The 7,683-nt window shown below is 33.2% G+C and overlaps 1 pseudogene; it reads left to right on the forward strand.

Moving 5' to 3' along the window:
* Positions 1-295: 295 nt before the first annotated feature.
* Positions 296-408, forward strand: LOC130037983 (uncharacterized; annotated as a pseudogene).
* The last annotated feature ends 7,275 nt before the right edge of the window (positions 409-7,683 follow it).

Consider the following 7,683-nt stretch of genomic DNA (forward strand, 5'->3'; position numbering starts at 1 on the left):
CAAACCACTTGAAGTTTAAACAAATAGCATCCATTATTAATAGAATAAACCTTGATTTTATTGTATACAACTATCAACTTGGGTTCTACTGGACTGACAAAATTATCATCTTACATATTAATTAATTCAGGATTTTTTAAATTGTACCTCTGCAGAATGATTTTTTTGTAAGTGATTATTTATCTTTTTATCTATTGTCCCTTGAGTAAGGCAAATTTCACTGTCACTGTCACTGTCCTCCTGTTGTTCATCGATTTGCTCAAGTGGGCCCAGTAACGTTGTGAGACTTGTTACCATGTTGTATGAAAGGAGAGAAGGTTAGCACTCCCCTTGACAAGGCAAATTTGTTTTAAACAACCAAGGCTTGTTAATTTAGATAACTTATTGAAAAATCCCGTCCCAAATTTAGGAATGATCATATTCATCCAAAGTTGACATGCAAACTCTTACTATTAAAAAAACACTGTACTTTAGATTTTGGAGAATATACTGTTATAACTGACAAAGAAGATGACATCCTATGCTTAGTTTAATATAGTTTCTCAAGTCATACCAAATGAAGAGTTGTTTTGTTTGGAAATTAACAAGATCTGCATTGATTATTCTATTGACTTAGCTTTTTAATTTTGGTTGTGATTTACTAGTTTTCAAGGACAAAATGCTTTGATATTTTTCTAAAAATATTTTTAAAGAAGGTTTATTCTTTTATGACAAGCCAAGTTGTTGAGAAATTATTTTATGAACTCCAAATAGTTTTAAGTTATATCTCAAAATTGCAATAGTGGCTTCAGTCCAAAGGGAAACCATTGGTCCCAAGTCTGAATTCATAGACAAATTTTCTTGGTCTTTGTAATGTATATTAAGCCATTTGCAGTTTTCAAATCTGTTCTACTTATGATAGAGGTGCCCTGGAATGTAAAATAGTCTTACTATTCCTTCGCCCCTCTCGGAGAGCCCGGCAAGCTACCGAGAGTATTCGATATGCCAAACACAGTAACAACAAAGTCTCCAATGGAGACGTTACTGGGCCCGCTCGAGCAAATCGACGATCAACGGGAGGGCCTTTACCTTTACTTTACCTATATATATATTTTACTTTGTCCTGGTTGATTTGCAGGATACTATACTGATTGATGAAAAGTTCCAAAGCATCCACACATTAGTAAAATATGTATTTATGACTATAATTATGTGCAAATTAAATATTATGAATCTTGAACTTAAATATAATTGGTGGGGTTTATACAACTATAAGCTCAAAATACACCAACAAGCCCAGGTGATTTAATTTTCAGTGGTGAGTCAGCTAATAAAGACAATTAATTAAAGTTAAGCCAAATAATTTAATGTTAGCCCAACAAGAGAAGATATAAATTGAAGGACTAACATTTGTAGTAAGATGTATAGAAGATAGAAGTCCTTTATAAAAATAAATAAATAAGCAAAAGGCATATGTGCTACTGTTGATAGCTAATTATCTACAGCAGAAATTCTCTAATTTATTTTACCCTGGTTAGAAATATTGCAAAAGAAGCACAAGGACATTTCTCTAAAGTAAAGTTGAGTAAAAACACATGAAAAATTCCTTTTAAAATATTTTTCACAAAGATGATAAAATAATCCACATTCAAAATAGGAAAACCTCACCTAACTTTTTAAAACCCCTATCCTGATACTCTGAGCCACAGAAAAGTACAGAGAAAGCAGTTTTCAAATAAGACTCAGATATATATGCACAGAAATTATAGAATATATGATGTTAGTCAAGGAAATGGTATTCAAAATATATTTGAATGAATAGATGCTTTGCTTAAAAATACCAATGTGTTTGTTATGTAATTTTCCAAGTAGAGAGATTATAGACCACAATATAATGAAACTAGTTAAAGCATAATTAAGATATTTTTAAAACTCATCTACTTGGAAATATATTGTAACACTCTCTTGAACAACTTCTGAAATGCAGAGAAACTCAAAACCCCAAAGGTGCACTACAAATATAGCTCTGAACAGACTCTGCTGTCATAAACACTTGCATTAATAAACAACAAAGAGGAAAAGGAGTGCATTTTTTTCAAAATAATTAAAAAGAAAACACAATAAAATAAGTAATAAAAATAAACACATGCAAATTAATATATCAGATTAAAGGTAACAATAAAATTTTCCTTAATATATAACATATTAATAAGCAGATACTGATTATATTTTCAGCCTAATAAAATCTAGCTTTTTTGAAATATAATTAAGGAGGTGAACCAAGGACAAACTAATAAAGGGAGAAAAAGTACATAATCCTATTTTGACAAGTAAAATGAACAATAAAATGTAGGCTGGAGAGAATGTACTGGTTATGAGGTGTTTGCTTTCTATAGTGCTAACTCTGTTTCAAATTCCAGGCATTGCATAGGGTCCTTGAGACATGATAAAGTTCTCTCCTGAGTACAGTCCCAGGAATAGCTCCCAAGAACCAGAAAGGTGTGGCCCCAATTCACCCTCTCTCCCTATCTATTTTAATAGCATAGGCAGGATTGTAAAATTAAGGGTACATTTTTGAAATACATAAATAAATTGACTGCACAAACTAGTAAAACACATTAGAAAAATGAGTCATTTCTTTGTTCTTAATAAAATAGAAATGGATGTGCAATTCTGTGAGGGTTTCGGTGATGGTGGTAGTTTCTTGGCTTTTGGGCCATACCCAGTGGTGCTCAAATCTTTCTCTTGGCTATGTGCTCAGAGAGTATTTGGAGGGCCATATGTTGTGGCAAGGATGTAACCAGAATTTAAAGCAAAATCATAACAAGGCAAGTACCTTAAGCCCTTTACTATCTCTCGGTTCCAGATGTACAATGTTGGTAAAAGCTCCACTCCCTGAGACCCCCCCCCCCCCCCACTGCACATAGTGCCTAAAATGTTTTTTTTCTTTAGTAGTCAGGGATATCCTATGATTTTTGAAGTGTTTGTATGTACTAGTTAATCAATTATCTGAAAGTGAAAAATAAATGATCAAAAGTTTAGCTTTGATGAGACAGTATTATTATTCTTTGAAACTGTTATGAATGCGTGTCTGGAAAAAAAGTGAGGGCACAAAGAAAGAAAAAAAGAAATAATAAGAAAAATATATTTTGTTTATGTTAACAATAAGATGCTATAAATTATTTCTTGTTGACTTTAGTGATATAAAGGGTAACATAACACTATGAAGTAAGTGAAATCCTATATGAAGAATGAATAAGAATCTACCTAGCGACATCAAAGAGAGTGTGAAGAAAACACAACACTTAACTGTCTCATCATGAGCTAGTTGATTAGTTTAGAGGCAGGCAGTGGAGTCAGGGTGGAGGGAAGGAAACTGGGGACATTGGTGTTGGGAAGTGTCCACTGGTGAAGGAATGGGTGTTGGAACATTGGATGTCTGAAACCAAATCATGAACAACTTTGTAACTGTCTATTTTATGGTGATTCAATTTAAAAAGATTTTTAAAATTTTAAAGAAAAAATAAAAAATACATGATAACTGGTATTCAGTAGGAAACATGCAACTTGAGGGGGTGGATGGATATGACGGGAAGAAGGCCATGTCTATGGTGAAGGGAAGCAATTTACTGGGAGGAGGAGGTATTGCTCAAAGATGGTAACCTGTTTTGTATGAAACCCTATCAGCAACAGTACTGTAAATCTCATTCAAAAACATATATGTACATATATACACATACATTTTTGCAATGGATTTATAGTATATATATGTTTTATATATATGTACATACATATGTATATGTATATGTATGTGTGTGTGTGTGTGTCTTTCAGAAAAGCATGGTGGGAAGCAAATGGGACATTGGTGGAAGGAAGTGGACACTGATGAAGGGATCAGTGCTGGAATATTGTAAGCCTGGAACCCAATCATGAAAAACTTTAAAGTCATGGTGGTTAAATATAATATATATATATTTTTTCAAAAGTTGGTTAGTTTATTAGTGATCATGTAAGTTGGGGCATATGTGTGAGTTAAAGAAGTAAAATGAAAGAACCGGAGTAGAAAATCAGAGGAAATTGTCTTGAAAAGCAATAAATTCAAAAGTGACAAAATTAGAATAGCTGACAGTTGCTATTAATGTGCAAAAATCCTACAGAATGATGGATTTTCAGATTTTGCAAAGTTTAATGATTTGATTCTGGTTCTAATATACTGAAAATTAATAAAACACAATTTCAGACACAATCTCAAATAAATATTGGAACAAGAATAGTATTTTAAATCACTGAAAAATACTGACTCTTTTAATACAAAATAGAGGCTGGTTAAAATGTTTTTAAAAATAGTAATTTATTTTCATATACTCAAAGGAAGTATGAGCTTACTTGAGAGGGAAACAATTTTAAATGACATGAGTTCCAGAAAAAGAATTAAATTTAAGTAAAGATCTTAAAGGCCTGTATTGAAGATGAACATTCATAAAAATATTGCTGACAACAATCTAAAAACATAATATACACATGTTTTAAGTTCATACAAATTTAAATAAAAGATATTTCAAAAATTTATAGCTATTAAAAAATAGCATCTAATCAACAAATTAAAAAATATAGAAAAGTAAGTATACCAAGAAAGAAATACATTGACAAATACTCTAAATGTAATTAGTAACTATATGTAAATGAGATGTAAACATTGTATATCCAAATATTTTAATATTTGAAGCCATTAGAAGTTTTTTCATATTACAATAGAAATTTTACAATGACATTTTTTCAGAAAATAGAGAAAATACAGAGACAAAGACTTTGAATGATGATAATTAAGAACTGTTGATTTTATTGATGATCGTCGATTTGCTCAAGCGGGCCCAGTAACGTCTCCATTGGAGACTTTGTTGTTACTGTGTTTGGCATATTGCATACTCTCGGTAGCTTGCCGGGCTCTCCAAGAGAGGCGGAGGAATCGAACTCGGGTCGGCCATGTTGGCCACTTGTAAGGCGAACACCCTACCCACTGTGCTATCGCTCCAGCCCTGGAGCTTTTGCCTTGCACGCGGCTGACACGGCTCACCCGAGTTCGATTCCTCTGCCCCTCTCAGAGAGCCCAGCAAGCTACTGAGAGTATCTCGCCCACACGGCAAAGCCTGGCAAGCTACCCGTGTAGTATTCGATATGCCAAACACAGTAACAACAAGTCTCACAATGGAGACATTACTGGGCCCACTCGAGCAAATTGATGAACAACAGGAGGACAGTGACAGTGAGAGGTATATGTAGTCCTTTAAAAATTCCTGAAATCCAAAAATATTCCAATGAGTGAAAGTTAATATTATTCTCAATCATGACTCTAAATTAGAAGCTTATAATTCTATAACCGATAACTCTAAATTCAGTGGCAACATGTTATCTCCAAAGACAATTATATAACTAACTAATGCATTTGATATGAGAAGGACAGGTAAGCCTGGCCTCCAATTCTGGTGATAATCTGATAATAATATGAACAAGGAGATAAGCACAGTAATGAAAAAATGAATTTTGGTGAATTAAGCTATTTTATATAGTTCCAGTTAAGGAAATGTTTTGGTACAGCTAGGGAGGTTCTACATTAGCTAGAAATGCAGGGATATTAAGTAACATTGAAAAAGGGTAACAGTTAAAGAAAGGGGTAATCCTATGGAAAAGTAATATTTATTTCCAATCATAATTGAAAACCCCAACAGCTTCATATAAGAGCAAATAGATAAGGTGTAACAATTTATGAAAAACTTCTAAAATAGCAAAGACCTAACTAAGTAATAGTGAAATATAAGAAAAGACAAATTTTCTCAATGCATGTAAAGAAATAAGTTGAGTCATCACAATTTAAAAAGTAAGGTCATTTGGCATGACATCTAGAAAATAAGTTTAATAAATATTTAGTTATGTGATTACATATAATTAAGAGATGTGAGGTTTTAAATAAACCTGTAACATCTGGATTATTAGTCTATTCAGTTATTGTTTAATATAAAATTTAATGAAACTTTTTTATTAAATCCCTCCCTTAATAAAAAAATTAAAATAGGGAAGGAATTTATTAATGGAAACAAAATGAGATGGGATTTGCTTATACCAATTCAAAATCTCCCTAATCAGAAACATTCAGTTAATTCCACTTGTATATCACCTTTATTGACATTCAGAACAAGTTGTAAAGCCCTCTATGGAAATAGCTTATTGCAATTATTACACTCTATATCATAGACATTAGTCTGCACACTATGAAACTGTATCTTACTGACTTGGCTTTCCTTCGCTGGAAAAGACAGTTAATTAAAATTAAATTATAAGTATGTATATGTCTGTGCATGCATACACATGCTTGCATGTGTTTATTTGCTAATATTTTTGGGCACGTAGAGAATGAATACACCAGGAAGAAGCACCAGCTGTCCAACTTTACACCAGGTGTTTAAAAATGTAGATAATAAGACAGGATGATACAGGGTATAAAGCACTTGACTTTCCTGCAATCTACCCCGTTCTATCCCTGGCACCATATATGTTCCTCTTGAGCTCTGCCTTGGTTCCTAAATGGAGAATCAGTTATATCCCCTGAACACAGCGAGGTGTAGCCTACCTCCCCAAAATGCATAAAACACTAATTCAAACTGGAATTATACTAACCAGATATTGAATAATTAAGGAACATCTAAGCAAACTTTATTGACAGAACCCAGGATTCTAGATTTGGCTGCCCTTACTTGAAGCCACCACTTGATCTCATGTTACCCCTAGTCTTCACAGTAGCTGCCTCAATCCTTAGCTGCTCATCTAGGTGAGAAAGATCATTTCCTCTCCCCCCAAAGAGAAAACTGTATTAATTCCGATGCCTGCTGATTTTGATTTTAACATTAATTTCCCATTTTCTCTTATTTCCCAGACACTGGACCACTTTCTGATCTTTTCCCAGGGCTCATTCAGTTGACTATTCTTGACCCTACCAAAATTGTGTAGCTGTGGTACCCATATGCGTTAGTTTGATCTCCAACATAAATACTTTGTTCCACACATGCTTTTTCTAGCTTCTTCTGTACCATTTCCTTTTGCAATGTTCATTTACAGTTTAGGCTCTCTACTTCTCTATTTGCATAAATTGCAAATGGTATTATCAAAAAACAGAAACACAAATACAAGAAAGACAGTGTAAACCACCTCCTTATCACACTGGAAACTGATTTTGTTGTGAAGAAATGCAGAATTTTCTTCAGATATTACTGGTTATATGGATAGTCACATTAAAAAGATAGTGAGGCTTCATTTGTATTCAATAAAATGTTCCATGATTGATTACTGATGTCTGTTTCAATCATAGGACTAGAGAGTAAGGTCACAGGTTCAGGAAATGACACACTCTGGAATAGTCCACTCCTTTCAGTCACACAAGTGTCTACTTCTAAGAGTTTAAGTAACTGATTTTTCTTGTACATTGTTAGTACAAGTCATTGCTAATAAAATAAACCAGATTTTCAGAGTTTCTAGGAATCCAGTGTCAGGTATTAAATACCTGAAAGTCCAAGAGACACATTCTCTTTATTTCTCCCTATTTCTACTGAATAATTTTCATAATTCTGTTGAACTGTCACATCTTTGTTCTACTATTTTCCAGAACATCACTACTGTATAATTTTTTTCTCACACAAATGTTATGACAAATCT

This window comes from Sorex fumeus, unplaced genomic scaffold (assembly GCF_029834395.1).
Source record: "Sorex fumeus unplaced genomic scaffold, SorFum_2.1 ptg000072l, whole genome shotgun sequence".
In the NCBI taxonomy this organism is placed as follows: domain Eukaryota; kingdom Metazoa; phylum Chordata; class Mammalia; order Eulipotyphla; family Soricidae; genus Sorex; species Sorex fumeus.